The sequence below is a fragment of the Amblyomma mixtum genome, chromosome 2 (genome assembly GCF_055824585.1).
Source record: "Amblyomma mixtum isolate Tamu chromosome 2, ASM5582458v1, whole genome shotgun sequence".
In the NCBI taxonomy this organism is placed as follows: Eukaryota; Metazoa; Arthropoda; class Arachnida; order Ixodida; family Ixodidae; genus Amblyomma; species Amblyomma mixtum.
In genome coordinates, this window is record NC_143013.1 from 289,499,232 (window position 1) to 289,520,921 (window position 21,690).

The window sequence follows — 21,690 nt, forward strand, 5'->3', positions numbered from 1 at the left end:
GTGGATATTGTGGAGGAGCTAGCAGGGGAAGCAGGACTCTCGTGTTCTCAGCCCAAGTCCGAGCTTTTTGTGCTGAGGGATAAACCAAGAGGGATACATGCGAGGCACTATGTGCCGCCACCACCTTTAGAGGTGAGAGTGGGGGGAGTACCGGTCGCTGAGGTCCAAACGATCAGGATCCTGGGTATGTATCTGCAGACTAACAGAAAGAATAGCGAGTCATTGCAAAGGCTTAAAAATACGGTCAATGCTACCGTGCGGCTAATCAGGAGAATCGCCAATCGTAAGAGAGGTGTTAAGGAAAAAGACTTGTGTAAGCTAGTGCAGGCATTTGTGCTCAGTAGAATAGTGTATGCGACGCCTTATTTGAAGCTGGACGCGGCGGAAAAAGGAAAGGTGGAGGCTATGATTAGGCAGGCGTATAAAGCGGCCCTTGGGTTGCCTCAGAATGCGTCTACCGAAAGGCTGCTGGGATTAGGGGTGCACAACACCCTAGAAGAACTACGGGAGGCGCACTTGGCTATGCAGCTCGGTAGGCTTTCAAAAACAAAAGCAGGGAGGGACATATTGGAAAGGATCGGCATTGGAGTTGACGTTCCAGCCGGTGACACGAAAATTCAGGTGAGGCGGGAAATGCACAAGGGCTTGTACATAAAACCTTTGCCCAAGAACATGCATCCAATACATCACGAGGACCGCAGGAAGGCAAGAGCCAAAGCTTTACATGCTAAGTACGGGAAGTACAACGGGGCAGTCTATGTAGATGTCGCCGAGTATAAGAACAAGGATGCATTTGCAATTGCGGTGGTGGACGGGCGGGGCCACTTGATCGCCTCTGGATCAGTCAAAACCCGCTCCCCAGAAACTGCAGAGGAAGCGGCAATAGCACTAGCTATGACTAGTAGTAATGCTGACCTGATCTTCAGCGATTCAAAAACAGCCATCCGAAATTTGGCGAGGGGCAGAATATCTGTCACAGCGGCGCGGTTGTTGAATCGGGCCACGGAGCGAGGGATTACAGAGGCAGAAATTGTCTGGGTACCTGCACACTCTGGGAACCCTGGGAACGAGACGGCTCACATGAATGCTCGAGGTTTCGTCAGCCGAGTAGGTGAGCCGGACGTCCCGGGAAGGTCCACGAGAGATGGGCTGGTATCCTTTCATGACATTACTACTCATTTCAGACTTAACCGGAGGATTTACCCACCCCCGGACAAGCAATTGGTGAAGGCGCAGGAATGCGTCTGGCGTCGATTGCAGACCAGATGTTTCTTCAACCCATACGTGTTGAGCAAAATCTACCCGGACATTCAGCCGGAGTGCAAATGGTGTCACGAATTGGCAACCTATGACCACGTATTATGGAGCTGTAGCATAGCACCGCCACCGGCGGACATTATGCGTGATCCTTCCCTCGAGCAGTGGGAGGCCGTGCTGGCCAGCTCAGACCCGGTCGTCCAGACCAGGGCCGTGGAGTGGGCCACCCAGGTCGCCGTCAGCCACGGGTTGATGGCCATCTAACACGGAATCGTCCACACATGCTCTCTGACGAAAATAAAGTTTTTCCATCCATCCATCCATCCATCTGCGCGCCGCGTACTGCTCTTTTGCCGCATATATTAGCCCAGTTATAGATCTCTCATTTCAATGACAAAGTAAAACGCACTTTGCTTAAGAACGAAAAATATTTTAACAAAAATAAAACAATTGCAGATATGCACACGAATGTTGCATATATACAGTCGGAAAATAGGCGAGTAAGAAGTCTAGAATATGTTTTCTGCACTCCTGCATGATAAACCCACTTTCGAAATTAAGACCTTGAGCTTTATGATCAGTAAAAATAACTGTTCTCGCCATGTTCTTTGGGCTACACTACAGCACAGTGCCAAAGTCGGTGCCCGACTCCTTTGGCGAAGGCTGGATCCGCTGCAAAAACAGGTGGCACGGAACAATTCATAACATGCCAGGTACCTTCAAGGAGGCCCACAAAGAAGTGGGTTCCTCGGAAACGGCGAAATCGAAAGTTGCAGACAGCCACTTGCTAATCGGGCCACGGCGGAGCACTCACCACTGTGCTAATTAATTAAACCCGACGAATGAACGTCATCTTTTCACACAAATCTCTCGCTTGCATTGAAAAAGTATAGCGAAAATGCTGCAGAATCGGGAAGAAAACCGCCAGTGCTGACCAAAAGCTGGTGCGAGTTCAATGACAACAAATTTCGGACAGCTCGCATTAACACGGTATGCATCAAATGAACAGATGCATGCAGTTCATTTCAGAACACGGCATAATATTCAAGCGATTCTCGACACAACGAGATTTCTCACTCAAGTCATGTGAAATGCAACTTGCGGTGAAAAAAAAAGTGCGATAAAAAAAAAAGGTCACCATGCCTAATTTGAACCCATGCACCCCCGGTTGCCTGTCGACTGTCTGGAGCGACGCGGTAGAGCACACGGCGACAGAACAGCGTGGAGTGGTACACTTCTCTTTTTTTTTTTTGCGGACTACTTCCGTAGCCTTCACAGCGTTGCATTTGATGTTTGAAACGGGGTATAGTTACCAGTCTTCGTGCGCGCGACCCGGCGTTCGCAGATCAGCCCCACCCTTGTGACTGCTCCGACTGCTCTTCGGACCTTCACCATCATCATCGAGCGTGTGCCAGCTGCACTGCACCGCTTGCAGGACGAGGGCAGGAACCCGCAAGGAACGCCGCCATGCCACTCCTCACGACCAACCAGCGTCCAGTCGGTGGCCGAGACTGAAACGCCGCAGAGGGCGGCAATAAAGAGCTTCGACTCTGATCATTCACCTCAGGAGGTAAATGTTCAGCTCTCCTGAGACCAATTGGGAGATTATTTTTGGTGTGGGTGATGCTCTGACGTGGTCGTTCACCTCACAAACCCAGCCAAAGCGGCCGTGATCCGATGGAGGCGAAACGCATAAGGTGTGTCCGTGGAGCTGTGCGTAAAAGACCCCCAGGTGGTCGAAATTATTCCGGAGCCCCCCCCCCCCCCCCCCCCCCCCCCCGCCCCCCAACGGCCCCTACTTCTGCTTTCTTTCACTTCCACCTTCCGCCCTTCCCTTACGGCCCGGTGCGCTGTACACCTAGAAATGACAGTTTCTGCGCCATTTTTGTTCCTGAGTAACCACTTATGATTCACTCTTTTTTCAGGCTTCGTAATGAGTGCACAGTAGGGAGAAATAGTAAATATTGTAATGCGTGCTTGTTTAGAGATAGTAGATTATTACAAATGGAAAGACGTTGTGGCTGGCTTCCTCTCGGTGGACACCGGAACTTCTCCAGTGGAGAAGGGATGGAGTGAGATATGGAAGAGATAAAAGTGGCCACTTAATCCAGGAATTTCGACCCTTTGGGTTCGTTACCATGCACTGGCGTCACGTAGTACACGGGCATCTTCTGCATTTCGTCTTCATAGAAACGTTGGCTCCATTCTCGGGGATTAACGCTAGGTCTTATTGCACTTAAGACAAAGGTTCCCGGACTATGCGTAGTTGCCTATGCGGGAAGTGTTACGTTTCGTGCATAGAAACGCGGCCGCCGTGGCGGAGTTAAGCCTTGCCTCCAGCCGGAGCGCAGGAGGGAAGGAACCGTTGTGTACGCATTATTCAAAGCGTTTATCTGGGTCGGAGGCGGTTCTGTTGAGTCCTTGAGTGCACAGCCCTGGCGTCCATGGTTTATGATGCTACTGCGCCTTTTCTTTCTTTAAACGACCAGTAACCTAGACGAAGCCGCCAACTTAGCGGTTTGGGGCACATGACTGCTATAGGCGAACAGATACGGTTGCTTCAGAGAATGGACGCTCGTTTTTCAAGCTGTGGTATGGATTCTGGCGTCGGTAAACTACAATCGCGCAGCATCGCTCCAGGGCGCCCTCGCGTTACTTCCTTGGATAGCTGGGATAGTGTTAGGTTATTGCCGCGGCTTGAGAAACATTGCCGGGGAGCACTGTTGTTTCGACGCGAGTCCTGGAGGTGCCATGTGCTGGTAAAAAGGCGGAGCTGTTAGAGATCCCGCCAGTCGCATCCAGCAACACCGTCGTGTAGAAGCCGGGGTAAAGGGCGCGGCACAACGACATGTGGCAAATGGAGTACGGGACGTCGCGGCCTAAGCAGTGGCCCTAGACCTTACGTCAGGCGTGTGCTACAAACCACCCGTGAAAGATGCAAAGATCCTCCAATACGAAATGGCTTAGTATGGCGCACCCGTTAAAGATTCCAGAACCCTGACGTTCATAAGCCAGCGGTGGAAATGCATCCACCATAACCGTGCAAGATCACCTGCAACTAAACAGAAATACCAAAAATAATAGCCGGAAAACGGTAATTAGTAAACGCCCAACGGAAAAGCTGCTAGCTCTCACCACCTGCATTCCCACGAATGACTAAACGGCCGTCTTTCGGTAAAGCGGGCCTGATTTTTGAGCAGGTATTACAGTTGAACATATCCCTGTCATTATTCTTGGTGAATCTTATGGCGTTGGTTAAATAAACATTTGTGCGCTCGCCGGAACACAAGCCGCAAAGGACGGGTCTGTGCAGCTTACGTCTGCTGGATATCAGCGGGCATAAATGTGATAGCAGGGTCAGCACATTTTTTATGAAGGCTGAACCCGCGGCTTTATTGACAAGGAACCCAACACAACTCGGTTTCAGAAGCTTAATATTCGAATGATTGTGACAAGCATATAGTTATGGTGGTGTTCTTGCACAGGCAGTGAGAATTAAATGCGAAGATCCTGGACGGCCATAGATTCAATGCAATTCAATTCACCTTTGTTTTCAACATTTTTACAATGTTGACGGTCTCCCAGGGAAAAAGCTGTAGTAACAGCTTGACGAGGCCTGGAAGCCGGCGGCAGACACCAGTGACAGCGGTACAAAAAAAAATTATACACAAGATATCAATTGCTATTACACACGGTCACACACATTTTATCATGGTCACATTTTATCACAGATTTACAAAAATTAGAGTTGAAGTAAATTAATCAAAAAAAGATACTGAGATGTTATACAAAAGCCAGGGTTAACATGCACATAAAACTGCAAAAAAAGCTATAATTGCACATATGAGAGGTTAAACTACCATGAGTACGTTTTTATTGAGCACGTTACCATTTTACGCCAGAAACAGCAAACACGGGTCACTCCAGAAACATTGAACGCAAAATCTTACGAGTTATTCGAGCGTTACTAGATAGACTTATCTGATTTAGTAACACTGGCACTGTATAGCTTAATGACTGGAGAAGGTAATTAGTTCGGTGGTGTGGAATCAACCATTTTTCAGGGGCGCGTGTTTTCGAAATATTACAGCGCAACGTTGCACCTGAGAGTGAGAGAAGGAATTCTTTATACATTTCGTTAGCAAAATAAAAGTGGTAGAGGAGGCGGTAAGTATAAAGAGACTCAATATTAATGACATGATGCTGACGAAGTAGTGCGGCTGAAGGATGTAAATATGGCACATTGTTTATGCAACGCATGGCTTTTTTTTTTCTAGACGAAGAAGTGTAGCGATGTTTTTTTTTGTAGTCGTTCCCCATACTAGTGTGCAATAGTTAAGGTGTGAACGGAACAGTGCGTGGTAAACTTGTAGTCTAATGGATATCGGAAGGAGGTCACGGGTTCGAAATAAGGCACCTATAGCAGACGAGAGTTTTTTAGCCATTTGCTCAACATGACTTTCCCATGTCATCTGACTAGAGAATATGACACCAAGCCGTACTTTCGGGCTAACGTTGAGAAAAGCGAAGTAGAGTTTTACAGCGTGAGTTTCAGTAAAAGGTTAACTTAGAGCCCTTCTCAACGTCGATGTTACTGCGTGAAGCACGAACCATTCTACTAGCTCTCCGCAACACTTAGGAGAGTATGCGCCACTAAGTCACAAAGCTCCAGCTTCTACAAAATCTGTTTTGTGCAGCAAACTCACGTCACAGAGCATCGAAGCCATGCCCCGCCACATCGCCGAGTGCGGCGAGTGTTAACTGCTGTTCCGTCTGCAAGCAAGCTCATCGCAGGCAACGTCAGCAAGCCTGGCTTTTATGGTGTGCGTCGAGGCGCGATGTTCGGGGGTGTCACGGTGCTGCTTCACCACATCTGAAGCAGGCCAGCAAGGTGCAAAAAGTAAGACCATGCGCCGCTGAGAAAGAGGAAGTTCGGAGGGATGACCTGCATGGTGTTCTACTTGAGGCCGCCATGTTAGCTCGAAGCATCTGTTACTCATTCGCGACGTAAAATCCTCCACTGTCTGCCTTTCATGCGTCTACCGCAAGGATCGGGCCATTGTGACCCCTCAGCAAGGCCTTCGTCATGAGGGTTCCTGTGCCAGCTCCAGAGCGTCGCAAGCGGAGCAGAGCGGGGAGCCAAGAGAACAACACCGTCTGGATGCTCATCATAGACACCTTTCAGTCGGTGACTGAAACAAGCGCTGCAAGGGGGAGATGACAATTTGACTGTGATGTGTACCCAGAGAAGGTAAATATCCACTCCTTCCGAGAGTTATTCAGTAATTCTTGAAGGGACTAGGGATGGTCTAGCGTACTCGGCTTCCTACGGGAGGGCTGGAAAGTAGCACTGTTGGCGACACGTTTGTTGGCTGTTGTGCCTACAGGCGTGGAACGCAATTGTGACGGTGCCAGGATAGACAAGAAGTCTTGAAAGGCCAAGAAAGCGTTTCGGCATATTGATCTTAGTGGTAGCACTCCGCCGTGAGTTGTGGTTCCATTGGTGTATGACCTGGGGGCTTAGTCGAGGAAATCTAGGCAACGTACGATTTTTTTTGCGTCAAAATTTGACTAGGACAAAAAAAATAGATGCCTCTCTTCAGGGTACGTCGAGGGATCAGCGTGAGGTGGTGGTTCGCCGTCATGCAGTGGTTGCCAGCTCCACTGCACCGCATGGAAGCATAGGGCAGGGACGTCGCCATGCCACTCCTCACGCCCAGCTTTCAGTGGGTGAACGAGACTGAGGCGCAGTAGGGGGCGGCATACTACAACTTCGACCCCGATATGTCACCCGAAGGGGTAATGTCTACCTCCTCTTAGACCGATCGGAAGATTCGTTTAGGTGAGGGTGATGGCTTGACATGGTCGCTCACCTCACGAACCCAGCCGCGGCGGCCGAGTTACGATGGAGGCGAAACGCAGAAAGCGGTCAGTGCCTGTTTAATTAAGATCACAGGTGGTAGAAATTATTCCAGAGCCTTCCGCAACGGCCCCTATTTCTGTCTTCTTTGGCTTCCGCCTTTCACCCTTTCTTTCTGCTCTGTTGCGGTATCCACCTAGAGGTGACAGTTTCTGCGCCTTTTCTTTCCTGACTGACAATGTATGATTTGCCCTTTTGGCCTTAGACCATACGTCAGGCATGCGCTACAAGCCAGCCGTGATAGACGCAAGGATCTTCAAATACGAGGTGACTAAGTAGGGCCCACCCATTAAGGATTCCAGGACCCTCAAGTTCATGTGCCAGCGTTAGAAGTGCATCCACCATAACCGTGCAAGATGGAGTATAACCAAACACAAATACTAAAAATAATAGCTGGAAATTGATAACTAGCAAACGCCCATTTGAGAAGCTGCTAGCTCTCGGGAAGCGCATTAACGCGAATGACTAAAGGCCGCATGATAATTTCGGTTTCGCGTTCAGGCGTGATTTCTGAGCAGGTATCACAGATGCACCAATCACTGTCTTTATTCTTGGTGAATCTTATGCCGCTGGTTAAATAAACGATTGTGCGGTCGCTTAAACGCAAGCCACATAGAACGGGTCCGTGTGGCTGACGTCTGAAGGCTTCCAGCGGGCATAAATATAGAGCAGGGTCAGCACATCTTTCATGAAAGCTGAATTCTTGACAAGAAACGCAACACAGCTCGCTCTCGGAAGCTTATTTATTAATGCGAGAGCGCCGTATGTCGCGTCAGCAAAGAATATCCAAAAATTTTGTCTTCCCGATTATGTTGTTCTCTGAAGATAAATGTGTGAAAGTGAGATTGTGACTGAAAGTGGGAGATAAAACGGTGATGAGAGAAAATTTTGGTTGATGAGGTGTAATTAATTGAACGCTAAAAAACGCAGAAAAATACTTAGACGTCTAAAAACTCATGCACGTCTATATAGCTTACAGACGCCTGAACAGCCTTCGACATCGATGTAATATGCGGATGCTATGCTTTCGCATTGAACCAATGCGGGTCGCCGTAGTTATCTCAAAATTTTTTTCTTAGAATGACTGTGACAAGCTCGCAGTTATTGCCGTGTCATAGGTTGGTTTTGATATAATGGCACTGGTTGTGTTCTCGGACACGAAGTTAGAATTAAACGCGAAGATTACGGAGGCCTGAAACGTACTCTGCTGTCGTGGAAACGTTGACAAAAGCGGTGTAGAGTTTTACAGCGTGAATTTTAGTAAAAGGTCAAGTTAGAGCCCTTCTAGACGTCGATGTTACTGCATGCAGTACGAACCATCTACTAGCTCTCCGTAATGCTTGCGACAATATTGTCACGTAGTAATGACCGCAGTCCAGTGATCAGAAAGGCAGTAACAAGACTTTCAAACGAAGCTCTTTATTTGGGCTGACTATCGCCCGCAAAAGAACTAAATCACTCGGCGGCGGCGTAAGCAACAAACGTGCTCGTCAGTCGTCGAACTACGAATGTGCGCCGCTCGCGGTATTGCACAATTTATAGCCGGCAAGGAAACTTCGCGAGATAACAGGACAAGATCATCTATAGTCATCTGGAAAAACGTAGATGCAGCTCCTCATGGCTGCGATCAATCGAGATTAGTCCGGTCGCTTCTCGCGTCACGAACAAAAATGATAGCACCCCTTTCATGCGGCCTTGAGCGCGAACGAATGGACAATACAGTGATACGTGGCAATATGCGCTACTTACTCAATCAGGGACCCCAACGTCGCCAATTTTTTTCCTGGGGTATTGCCGGTAATATGACCGCGCTTAGGGTAAAGGAATCACGCAGAATGCTACTACAAATAGAAAAACCGATCTGACTTGAACAGTGGCCATAGATCAGTCGCGACATGAACGTTGAGTGCGCCAATCCACTGCAGAATAATGCCTTAGAACATCGATGTAGGCACGAGCTTCTTTCCATGCGAACTACTGCGGTAGACTCTCGTGTGTAGCTGCTAGAGAAGTGGACCTTTAGGTGGCCAAAATGACCAACACGATGTCCTCTTTTCGCAGCAAACTCGCATCTCGGAGCCACGTCAGGAGATGTGGCCTGCAGGCGATCCACAACTCTATCTCCGGCTGCCAAGCAAGAGGATCGCCTATGATCGGTTCTGCAGCCATGGTTTCGACGGCGCTAGACGGACAAAGTGCCTGTTCAGGCTCACAGTGGTGGGACTTGAAGGCATGGGCTCCTTTTCTAAGCCAAGCCGCCTAGGGAGCCGAGCACCAGGCCAGGAATGGTTTGTACCCATTCCAGGAAACCGGTGGGTAACCGGCGGGAGTGAGAGTCCAACCTACAACCTCCCGAAGCCGAGGCGATCGGCTCTACTACGATACACGGCTCCGGTTTCGACCATGGTTTCGACGGTGCTAGACGGAGGCGTCAAGCCACCATGCTCAATCGGATGGGGTGTGGCGATCAGAAAACGACGTTTGTGCACCCGGAGACGCAGGTAAAAGAGCGCGTGTGCAAGAAGTCTGACAGTATTCGTCACTGTCGGTCCTCCACTCACTCGTGCGCTTGGACTAGAGCGCCATTTTCAACATTCCCCAGAAAGATCGTAGGCTTGGGGGAAGGCCTTTTGCGTGGTAAAATTAACTCTACGTGCGGTGTCGCTGAGCAACTGTCAAGTGGTTGAGCCCTGGGCTTCGTACGTATGCCCAGCGAGCAAGGTAGGGGACCCATGAAGGACAGGGTCTCCGAGAATTCGCACTGTGGCCAGTCTGATACTGAGGTCTCGAAATCGTTACCTATGAGAATGAAATAAAGAATGACGCTTTCTTCTACGCCGATTCATGCATTTCGCCATTGCTTGACTACAGCACATGACCGCAAGAAGATAAGCCCCCGAGATGAGCCACTGATAACTCCCGAGGGGGGGGGGGGGGGGGGGAGAGAGAAGAGTTATCTTCACTTCAAGCACATAGGCGAGGCGTACTTTATTGACATATAGTTTCAAGGCCGAAGCAGAGGGAACAATAAGCAATTTCAACAAATAACCAATAATACTAAAATAATTGGCCATTGGGGAAAGGATACGGCGCAGTATCTATCTTACACCTCGGTGGACACCTGAACTGCGCCGTAAGGTAAGGGAGGAAGGTGGGAGTGAAAGAGAGAAAGAGGCGCCGTAGTGGAGATCTCCGGAATGATTTCGACCACCTGAGGATATTTTAACTTGCACTGACATCGCACAGCACACGGGCGCCTTTTGAGTTTCGCCTCCATCGAAACGCGGCCGCTGCGGTCGGGTTCGAACCAGGGTACTCCGGCTCGGCAGACGAGCGTCTTAATCACTGAGCCACCGCGGCGGGTACGAATAAACAAAAGCAAAAGCTGCAGGTTTGCTCCTGATTGCAACAGGTAAGTGTGCGGTGTTTTATTCTTAGTACTATTTTTTTGCTCTCTCGGGACAATCTATCGGGCCTAAAATCTATCTACGCCGCCACGCAAGAGCCTCGTTGCAACAGTGGCTGTCCCTTTCTTTCCCCGGCCACAGCGTCTGTTCTACCGCAGTGCTCTGGAGATCACAGCCAGCGTCTTTACTTTTAACTGGGATGTGCAAAGTGTAGAGGTGTAACAGTGTAACATAGTTACATCTCTTATTTTGTAACGTATTGTAGTTGTAATGTAACAAAATCATCTGAGGCATTTTATCGATAGCCGTTATGATAGTCAAGGGTGAGGTGTGAGGACGTCGTCGAGTAGGCGGTGGGATAACAGCTTGCAAAGTTGCTGTGAAGACTGCTAGTCAATATGAATCTGACCAGGACGGAATTTTTCAGCGAAATCTGTTTTAAGGCGGAAGCCTTTAATGCCTCATCGTTGTAAGCAGGAGTTGTGGATAGAAATGTCACGCTTTTCAATTGGTAGAAATGGTCGTGACGTCGTGACAGTGCGCGAATTTGAATCGGGGTCAATTGCACTTCGGCTATACTCCGTTTCATACATCATGTGCAACGCGGTGAAGGCTACGGAAGTAGTCCGCAGAAAAAAATAGAGGTGTATCCCTCCGCGTTGTTTTGTGGCCGTGCGGTCTAACGCGTCGCTCCATCTTCCTCCCTTCCCGTTACGGCGAGGTTTAGGTGTCCACCGAGATATGACAGACACACCTCCTTTCCTCAAAAACCAATTTACCGGCGAGCAAGGCGTATTTGTCCGCGTTTCAGATTGGTCCAAATTGTCGTCACGCCGTTGAGCTGGACGCCATTTTCTCAAAAGTAAAAGAGAGGCGGCCAGAAAGAGTAAACACGGCGGCCAGCGGGGACAGCAAAACGTGAAATGGAAAAAGACGACACACGCAAAGTACAAAATCACAGATCTCGACCGATTCATTCGCAATATCATCGTTTTTTGTCACGCTGATGACAAATGTATTACCCACGAAGCCTGTCCGCAATGCATTTGTTATTTTTCGCTCACCACAAGCAACGCACTATTTTCTGTCACGGATGCAGGCTGCGCAAAAAAGAGCGCTAGCTTTGACAGCGTTGCACCTGATGTATGAAACGGAATATAGTAACCGTGCAACCAGTTAAAGGGATGGTACAGTGATGCTCCAAGTAAGCGGGATTTAGTTTAGTTCGTTGTAAATTAACTAATTAGCCTAATTAACCTTTATAGTCAGACCAGAAGAATAAACTGCTTTCTGGCTGTTCTGTATGGCGCGAGATTGTCAGCATACACTGCTAAACCTATAAGGTCGCGGCACCCTTCATGGCCATCAGGGGGAGACACCCGGTATAGAAGAGCTCGGGCATGCCTGTGAGTGGCTTCGTTTCCTCCTCGTAGTTCCAGGTGACCGGGAAACCAGATGACTGAGGCTTGGCTGGGTGGATGCCTAGTCAGCAATGACAACCCTGACTTGTGAATTAATCCGTTATTGAAGTTGCGACAGGCGCTCTGGGAATCAGTGAGCACAATGGCGTTGAGGTTAGATGCTACAGCTAATGCAATAGCTGCCTCCTCTGCGTGATTGTGGTTAGATGTTTTCATCGAGGCGCAGTTCACCATCGATCCTGTAGGCTTTGAGACCACAACAGTCATGACTCCATTCTTTGGTCCTGCTGCGTCCCTGTGAAGGGTGTTAGTTTGCTTGTTCCATTTCTTCTGCAGGGCTTCCCCTCTTGCTTTCCTCCTCTCGTTGTTATATGCGGGATGGATATTCCGTGGAATGAGCTGCACGTTGATGCGTCATCTCACATCGCGTAGGACCTCTTCCCTTTTGTCTATTGTACAGAGCAGATTAACATGGATCTTCTCTAGCAGTTCTCTGCCGGGTTTTGTCAGTGCGAGCCTACTGAGTTTTGAGAGCCAGTGTGCGTCCCACATCTCTTCGAGAGTATTATGTACTCCTAGAGCCATGAGCTTTGCCGTTGGCGTGGAGTTCAGTAGCCCCAGTGCCGTCTTCTAGGCTTTCCTGATCAGTGTCTCCAACTTTTCAATTTCCGACCTGGAGAGGTTAAGGAATGCCGTCCCGTAAATTATCCGAGAGATCACGAAAGCTTGCACTAAGCGGGTGGTGTCCCTTCCCTTCATGCCATGGAGTTTATTTCGGATACGATATATCATCTGGAGAAGGATAACTGGGCGAGTTTGTACTGATACATCGTGGGAGGGAACAGGGCGAACAAAACGGCAGACGAAGCAAGAGGACACAAAGACGAGCGCTGACTCGAAACTGAATTTTTTATTGAAAAACGAAAACATATATGCATCAAAATCACGTGAACAAACAGAGCAACGAGCATTGGTCTAGCGGAATCAAAATCAAACGCTCAATATGCCACGTGGTCAACTCCGAACAAAGGCACCCCTGAGAACCGAAATGAAGCAAGTCACGAATTTTCTTCTTCTTCACCTCTTTATAATGGCACATACCCACGTGGGGGGATTGGCCAAGGTATAGTGGTATACATAAGGAAATTTTCATAAGATTACGAGAAAATATCGGAGCCAAACGTGAATTTTGAAAAATGTATTCATGAAAAACGACAGAAGAATATTTGAAGTGAAATAACAAAGAACATTTTGGCGAGAATAATAATTATCTAAAAACGATACTTCTTTGTCAACTAATGCCAAAGAAGGCTGGCTGATATACTGTGATTCTTCCGTATTAAATAAGATTCCATAACCTCCCTTGTCAATTTATCCCGGTGTCTAAACAAAATTTTAGTTTTTGTGACCAAAGGGCGGCACTTTTTCTTTTTTTATCATTTTCCTTCCCACAGTCACTGCAATGATCTTTCAGATGAGAGTATCTGGTGTCTGATAGTGAATTAAGATGTTCCCTCAGGCGAACATTAACACATCGGCCTGTCTGACCAATGTAAACTTTTTTGCACGAGAGTGGAAGCTCGTAGACTACAGAGCATGCACATTCCACCAACGGTGACCTGTGAGTAACACGGCATTTGAATGGACTAACTCCTAATACATTTTCACTACGGTTTCTGATGGCCCGGCAAAGCCCGCTCAACTTACACGGTGCCGAAAAAACAACGTCGACTTCAAACCTACCAGCTACATTTTTCAGATTATGGGCTACTTTGTGAATGTAGGGGATGACTGCCCTTTTCTTACATGCCTTGTCTCTCTTTGACTTGACGAACTCCGTCCTCACCATCCGCACCAACTTTTCGCACGTTGCCGAAATAACCGAATCAGGGTACCCTGCGGTTTTCAGCCTGCTGACCTGTAACACTACACTCTCTACAGGTCAGCAGGCTGAAAACCGCAGGGTACCCTGAAAACAACCAGGCCAAACACACGATAGCTTGGGTGCCGGAACATATCGACATTACGGGAAATTAGGAGGCGGATAGGATAGCTCGAGGGTACGCAACAAACCGAGCATCCAACAATCCCGACCCCGCTGAGGAACCCGAGCCGGTAGCCAAAAGCAATACAGAGATTCTAAACTACTACAGAGGGATCAGACGGAAATACCCGCCCCCACACAAACAACTCAATAGAGAAGCCGTAGCACGGCGACAATTCCCCTAAATATTTGGTCAAATCAAAATTCATTTCTGAGAAAAGGAAATGGCCCAGTAACTGTCATAGCTTCTCGGTGGAATGCTACACAGCGCCGTCAGGGAAAGGAGGAAAGTAAGACTAAAAGAAAAGCACAAGCGATGCCGTAGTGGAAGACAGTGAAAAGGTTTTAATTAGAACTAAAATTGAGGGGGGGGGGGGGGGGGGGGTCGGTCCAACTATTCTGGGAGTGCGGAAGAATTTTGACCGCTTGGGGATCGCTCGAGATATGCATACGTGAAGACGACGAGAGCTTTGTTGCGGAAGCAACACTACGCTAGGTGTGAGCGGTTTCCCGGATCCCCAGAGAGCCCCAACTGCGCATGCGCCAGTAGCGTGTGTATGACAGTTACTGCGTAATTTCCCTTTCCCAAATACAATTTTCATTTTCTTCATTACGGCCCGTTTTTCTTCTTTCACTGCCACTTCCTCCCTTCCTCTACGAACGGATTGAGGGTGTCCACCGAGATATATGAGGCAGTTACTGCTTAATTTCCTTTCCTCAAATACAATTTTAAGTTCCTTCATTACGGCCCCTCTTTCTCTTTCTTCTTTCACTCCCACTTCCTCCCTTCCTGTACGGTGCGGTTAAGGTGTACACCGAGATGACAGAGAATTACTGCGCCAACCTTTCCTTAAAAAGCGTTGCGTTCAAAGGGAAAAGCATCGCGCCGAACGGGTGGTAGCATTCCATGGACTCCCTTGCAGTGCTACAACACGCGGTCGCGTTCCACTCCTAAAGGCGAAGTTTAAGCGTCATTAATGAGCAGAAAATTAGTTTTTAGTCACTAATCAGTCATTATCCAGTAATTAGTAATTAGTACTTAATTATGTGTGCCGTCATCCAGTGATGACGTCACCAGTGCCACAAAGGCAGTCAAAGTGGTGCGGAAAACGTTTTCGTCTCTACGCACTTTAGACAGTCAAAGTGCACCCTTTGATTCCGCCGCCACTGCGATTGCCGAGCCGTTGCTTCCGCAATTCTACTCGGGATAGCCATTGGTCAAACCATAGCCAATTTTTTGTTGTTGTTTTGCCGCGATCGCGCTCGTGGCGCTTACTCACCGGGCGTCGCCTCATCCGCAGCCTGATCCGGAATTCAATTTCAATCCGGCCATCACCTTTAAAGAGATCACCTCTCTTTATCAAAATTTTCATGGTCTCTATCCCCCTCCCTGTAAAGGCCTCACCAGGGTGGAGGAGCGCTGGCTTCTCCGCCTCTATACCAATACTGTACTGTGCCCGGCAGTACTTAAGCACTTCAATTCTTCTTTCTCGGGCGCGTGCCCACACTGTGAGGAGGAGTTTTCGGACACCTACCACATGGTGTGGGCATGCCCTTCCAATCCTGCCTACCCACCCCACCTCCACCCCACTCGAGAGGACTGGGAAGCTGCCCTGCGCGGCTGCTCCGAACTCCATGCCCAACAGGCATTGGTAGCTAGAGCCCGGGCCGCTGCGGAAGCTGCAGGGATCCCGGACTAGGGATCCCTCCTAGTGTTTGTAAGGGACGGGCCCTTCCGGCTCGCCCCATCGACCTCTCACTGTAAATAGGAATAAAAGTTTTCCTCCTCCTCCTCAATGGAAGGTCTGCCGCGGGTCCCGATCGAGTGACCAACAGAGCGCTCAAGAACCTCAACGAAGCGGCCATCGAAACGCTCACGAACTTCTACAACAAGTGCTGGCAAGAAGGAAGGCTACCCAAGCAATGGAAAGCAGCCAAGACGATCCTCATCCCCAAGCCTGGCAGGCCGCCCAACATAGAGAACCTCAGGCCGATCTCACTCACTTCGTGCGTGGGAAAGGTCCTCGAGCACGTTCTCATGAACAGGTGGCAGCGTTACCTGGAAGAATCGGAGCTTTACCCAAACTCCATCATCGGGTTTCGGAACAAACTCGGGACGCAAGACGGCATGATCTTACTGAAGAATGAGATCATCGACGATACGACGGGCACCAAGGACAACAGAGCCGTACTCGGGCTGGACTTGCAGAGCGCCTTTGATAAAGTGAGGCACTCGGCTATCCTGGCCCAAGTATCCAGGCTAAACATGGGCAGGAGGACATACCAGTACATCAAAGACTTCCTGACGGAACGAACCACCGAAATCTGTGCGGGAGACCTACAGCTCAAAGAGAAGAAGCTGGGCAGCGTCGGAACTCCGCAGGGGTCGGTGATCTCCCCGCTACTCTTCAACCTCGTGATGATCGGGGTGGCCACTCGGCTAGAAAGAGTAGCGGGAGTCCGGCACACCATCTACGCCGACGACGTGACGCTATGGGTACCGGGAGGAAGCGACGGACACATCCAGACAACGCTGCAAGAAGCGGTCAACGCCATCGAGGAGCAGCTGGACGGGTCTGGACTTGTTTGCTCCCCGGCCAAGTCAGAACTGCTGGTGATTCCCCCGAAAGGATCGTGCAGGAAAAGAAAGAATATGGAAGTCAAGTACGAGCGTCCCAAGATCACGGTCAAGACGGCGGGAGGACAGGTAATACCGGAGGTCGAGAAGATTCGGGTACTCGGGCTGCTCGTCCAGCGAAACCGAGTCAACGGTGAAACGGTCAACAAGCTCGCGGGCAAGGCGGCTGCGGCAATGAGACTCATCAAGAGGGTGTCCAACAGAAAAGCGGGGATGAAGGAGGAGAGCCTGACTAGGCTCGTTCAATCCTTCGCAGTTAGCCACATAACGTACGTGGCCGCCTTCCACAACTGGAGGCCGAGTGAACGTAACAAGATAGACGCCACCATACGCAAGGCGTATAAGGCGGCACTCGGTCTCCTCGGGGGCACGAGCACCGAAAAATTCATGGCGCTGGGAGTCCACAACACGCTGGACGAAATAGCCGAAGCACAGAGAACGGCGCAACTCGAGCGTCTCTCCGAAACGAGAACCGGAAGACAGATACTGCGGGACCTTGGCCTCGAACCGAGGGAAGGCAAGCAGCAGAAAGACGTACCTATACCAGATAGCATCAACAGAAAGCTCAGGGTCTTCCCGATCCCGAAGAACGTGAACCCCGAGCACAACAGGGAGCGGAGGTTGGCGAGGGCCAGGGCTCTCGTGGACCTCCACGCCAGAGAAGAAGGCGCCGCCTACGTGGACGCGGCAGAGTATCAAGGGAGCACCGACGCATACGCGGCGGTGGTTGTCGGGGAATCGACGGGTGCAACGAAGACCGCGGTGAGCGTCCGGACTCCAGAAGCGCACCGGGCGGAGGAGGTGGCCATCGCCTTGGCCGTTTCCGACCCCGGATGTACTACAGTGTTGTGTGACTCTAGAACGGCAGTGAAGAACTACGCCAAGGGTAGGGTATGTAGTGAGGCCGCGCGCATACTGCGCAAGGCCGAAGACATCGGACGCAACAGTCCTGTGGTGATCAAGTGGTTTCCGGCCCACATGGGCAGTGACGTGTCGGAACGCGGAAACGTGAACCACAACGAGACGGCCAACTCGGCCGCGCGAGGACTAACCAACCGCGCGGCTGAAAGCACGGCCGACTCGGAGTCCTGGTCGCGGCGCAGTGCCAAGGACAAGATGACCACCTTCAACGAAATAGTGAAACGGTACAGACTGAACAGACAGACTATGCCGCCACCTCACCCGGGGCTTACCCGGAAGGAGGCAGTGTTATATAGACAGTTACAGACGGGGTCCCTGCTCACCCCGGTGCTAGCTAAGCACGTGTGTCCGAGTGTGCACGCGAGCGACATATGCAGACTGTGCGCGAAGGAGAGAGCCACCGCGGCTCACATCCTTTGGGACTGTAGCGTAAATCCGCGCGAAGCCAGCGAGAAGACGACGATCCCGCCGCAGCTAGAGGCTGCAACGAGGAGCTGTGATCAAAAGACACAACTCAAGGCCGTCCAGCAGGTCTCGGCAGCTCTCGAGAGGCAGCGACCGAGCGAAACCGAGGAGAGGGGGGCGGCACCCCCAGGAAGGGGGCGGCGGCCCTCTCGAACCCGCGGAAGTAGCGAGGGACGTAACAAGACCTCAAGGAGCACAACGCACGAGATTGACGTAGTGGCCGCGTCGCGGTAAAAGCTTGTCCTCCCTGCTTGGAGGGAGCCTAACCGACTCTGCAGGCTTTCTAAATAAAAGTTGTTCTCTCTCTCTCTCTCTTTCTCTCTCTCTCTCCTCCTCCTCCTCCTCCTCCTCGTGGCTTGCGTCTCATCGGGCGCGTGCAGAGACCTCGCTCGCCTCAGTGCTCTCGAACGCTGTATGCATGCCTCGTTTTGGTGTGGGTCTCGTCTTGCCGCTGGCACCTTGCACTCGCGTGGTCTGAGCCCTGCCACCCATCGGAACATTTCATGCTTCGCGGTCAGCCTCCCCTCTCCAACTGGGCTTAATGAGCGCTAGCGGTAGACTACGGAGAATTTCAACTGCCCTGCCAAAGGGTGAGTCCTCATTTTTCTTATGCACTGAGTCTCTCGTGAGCTCATGTGGTAGGGACCCTACATGTGGCCCGTCGTGCTCGTTGCCACTCGCACCTTGACGTTTGCTTGCACGTTTGGTTTTGAACGATAATTTTCTTAACACAGGCATGCAGGATAAAAACCGTGTTGTTTTATCGCATTGATGTTTGCATGTCTGTAATTAGGTATAGTAAAACTGCAGTGCCCCGGAAACGCTGCAGCCTCTGGGTTTTATGCTCAGCGTTGCTGGTCGCAGGCGCTTGAGTCGCGACGACATTGCATTCGACACTACAAGAGACGCGCACCTTATCCATGGAGTCCTTGTGCTAGGCGATGTCGGTAGTGGTTTTTGAGGAATGGAAATGGCGTAGTAACTGTGTCGTCACTTCTGGACGCCTCCACTGAGCCCTGAGGGAAGGGAAGAAGGTGGGATTGAAAGAACAGAGATAGCTGTGCCGTAGTGGAGGGCTCCGGAATTTTTTTATGCGCATTGATATTTAACAGCACGCGGCAGCCTTTTGCGATTTGCCTCCATCGAAACGCCCCCATATCTTCACCATTCCGGTTTCTTCACGCCCCTTTCTCTGTATCGCCCCGCCGTGGTGGCTCCGTGGTTACGGCGCTCGGCTGCTGACCCGAAAAACGCGGGTTCGATCCCGGCCGCGGTGACCGAATTTCGATGAAGGCGAAACTCTAGAGGCCCGTGTGCTGTGCGATGTCAGTGCACGTTAAAGAACCCCAGGTGGTCGAAATTTCCGGAGCCCTTCAATACGGCGTCCCTCATAGCCGTAGTTGCTTCGGTACGTTAAACTCCAAGAAACCAATAAACCTTTCTCCGTATCTTCTTCCACTCCCTGTTCATACTTTCCCTAAGGGCGACTGAGTTTTTTACAGAGGCTGAACCAGTTACTGCACCTTTCCCTTTTTCAGAACCAGTTTTACGCGACAGCGTATGCAGCTCGTTCGTTCGAAAAAGCCATCGGCGTCGTAGTAGTTGGGAGCACCGGGCGTCGGAAAAAATCGTGTCGTTCAAACCATTTGCCGCAGAAGGCTCCTGATCGTGTCATATGATGCAGCGTTTCGTGCCGCATAAGCATACTGTGTAAAGTTACGGCCTAGCTCATTACAGGGATTCGTACCGGCAACTTATAATCAGGAGAACCGGCTGCGTATATGGGGGGCTGCGTACCATGCGCGGTTAGAGTTACCTCCAAGACAAGCGAGGCTGTTAATGCGTCATTTTGTTTCCCTCAAAACAATTTACGATTCGTCCAACGCGCAATGCGTCGCTCCGAACGGGCGTTGGCGTTCCGTGGACTCCATTGCAGATATGCGAGACGCTGTAGCTTTCCACACTCAATGGCGAAGCTTTATAAGCTTCAAGAACAGAGGCACGTCGCAACAGCTGCGTCCGCCGAAGCGACACCGGTTGTGACAGATGCCTATTGTAATACGATGCGCTGGCACGTTTTACTAGGGTGTTTGGCGGGCCGTAGTTGTGACTCGTGCTATGTCATGCAGGCAACTCTGAGGAACCAATATGTGGTTTTCATAAACTTGATTCTGCTGGTGACTATAAGCAAAGCTTTAGGGCGCTGGTGTCGGTACGGCAGAATTCACTACAGCTTTACCTTACGAGCTATGGTCTGTGCTCTGTTCATGTCATGCTCTGCATAGTGTGCTTGCTGCGCCAACAGGTCCGTGTGAATTTTTGTTTTATCCAAGGGTCGTCCAAGGTGGAAAGGTGCTGCTGGATGAGACAACCCTCTGGCGAGGTCATGGACCATCAGAGTGTCGACTGTGGCCTGCAGTTCCGGGATCGCAGCAAGCTTGTGACGCGGGATATTCAAGCACGAGAATGGGATCCCCGAGCGGGCCTCTACACTGCTCTGTACAAACTGCGGGCATCGTTACAGATCGGGATCGTGATGGCCATCCACCTGGCGGCCACTTCCGCGAGCGTACTCCCTGAGTTCTGCGGAGGGTCGGTCAGTGCGGCAGCTACCTCGACAGCTACATCATCAACTACCTGTGCTGATGTGCTCCTGTGGTTGCGTGACAATGAACGACCCTAGCAGGTGTCAGCGGAGCCAGCTTCTCGAGTGGTCGCCGCCACTTTGCCTCCCAGGAGAGGGCGGACAGGGTACTGAACCCGTTCACCGATTAGTCGGGTTGTTCGTAGCGAGCGTATATTGTGAAATAAATAATTACGATGATTTAGATACGCCTCATTTACTAGTGAATTCGCGAAGATACTTGTAGCGTTGCCTTGCGTAAAGCCTATTTATTGGCAGACTCGTTGCCTTGCGCGAAGCCTATTTATAGGCACACTCTTGAAGCCTTGCCTTGCGCGAAGCCTATCTATTGGCAAACTCCTATTGGTCAATAGCCTCAACGTATTTATCTCAGTCCAATAGGCTCCAGCTTTTAAACAGAGGCCCGCAACGCTCGCTTAAGGGGTCGAGACGCTCAGCTGCTGGACCCAAATACGCGGGACAGGCTCCCAGCTACAAACTTTCATTATGCTGTGCAACGTGAATGCACGTTAAAGAACCTCAGGCGGCAGAAATTCATCCCGAGTCTCGACTATGCCAGCTTTCATAGCCCACATGCAGTTTTAGAACGTCTAACTTCACGTATTACATCAATCCATAAGTTACTAATGAGTGAGCATTACATGGCTGTGTCGCCTCAGTAAAATGAGTCCGCAAAACGTGTCCGCAAATATTGTCCGCACGATTCCATGGTTCTTTGAAGATAAATGTGTGAAAGTATGATTTTGACATAGAGTGTGATGAAATGTGGCCCTGGGAAAAGTTTCGTTGATGAGGTGTAATTTATTAAACATGAGAAAAAAAGCGATAAAATGCAATTAGACATTAAAATTGCCATGAACGTCGGTATAGTACATGGATGTCAGAACAGCCAGGGACGTATAGAATGCGGACGTCTTGCCTTCGCATTGCTGCTCTGCGGGTGGTCGCAGTGAGGTAGAATTTTTGAGGAACG

The 21,690-nt window shown here is 50.3% G+C and overlaps 1 long non-coding RNA gene across 3 annotated transcripts; it reads left to right on the plus strand.

The window, feature by feature from the left end:
- The first annotated feature begins 2,503 nt into the window (after window positions 1-2,503).
- On the plus strand, window positions 2,504-20,897 carry LOC149364409 (uncharacterized). 3 transcript variants are annotated; one of them, XR_016289187.1, is made up of 3 exons: window positions 2,504-2,827; window positions 5,955-6,508; window positions 20,407-20,897. It is a non-coding gene; the product is annotated as an uncharacterized LOC149364409 (long non-coding RNA). The 3 variants fall into 3 exon arrangements; XR_016289186.1 differs by lacking the exon at window positions 20,407-20,897 and adding an exon at window positions 9,239-9,409; XR_016289185.1 differs by lacking the exon at window positions 20,407-20,897 and adding an exon at window positions 6,861-7,938.
- Window positions 20,898-21,690: the final 793 nt, after the last annotated feature.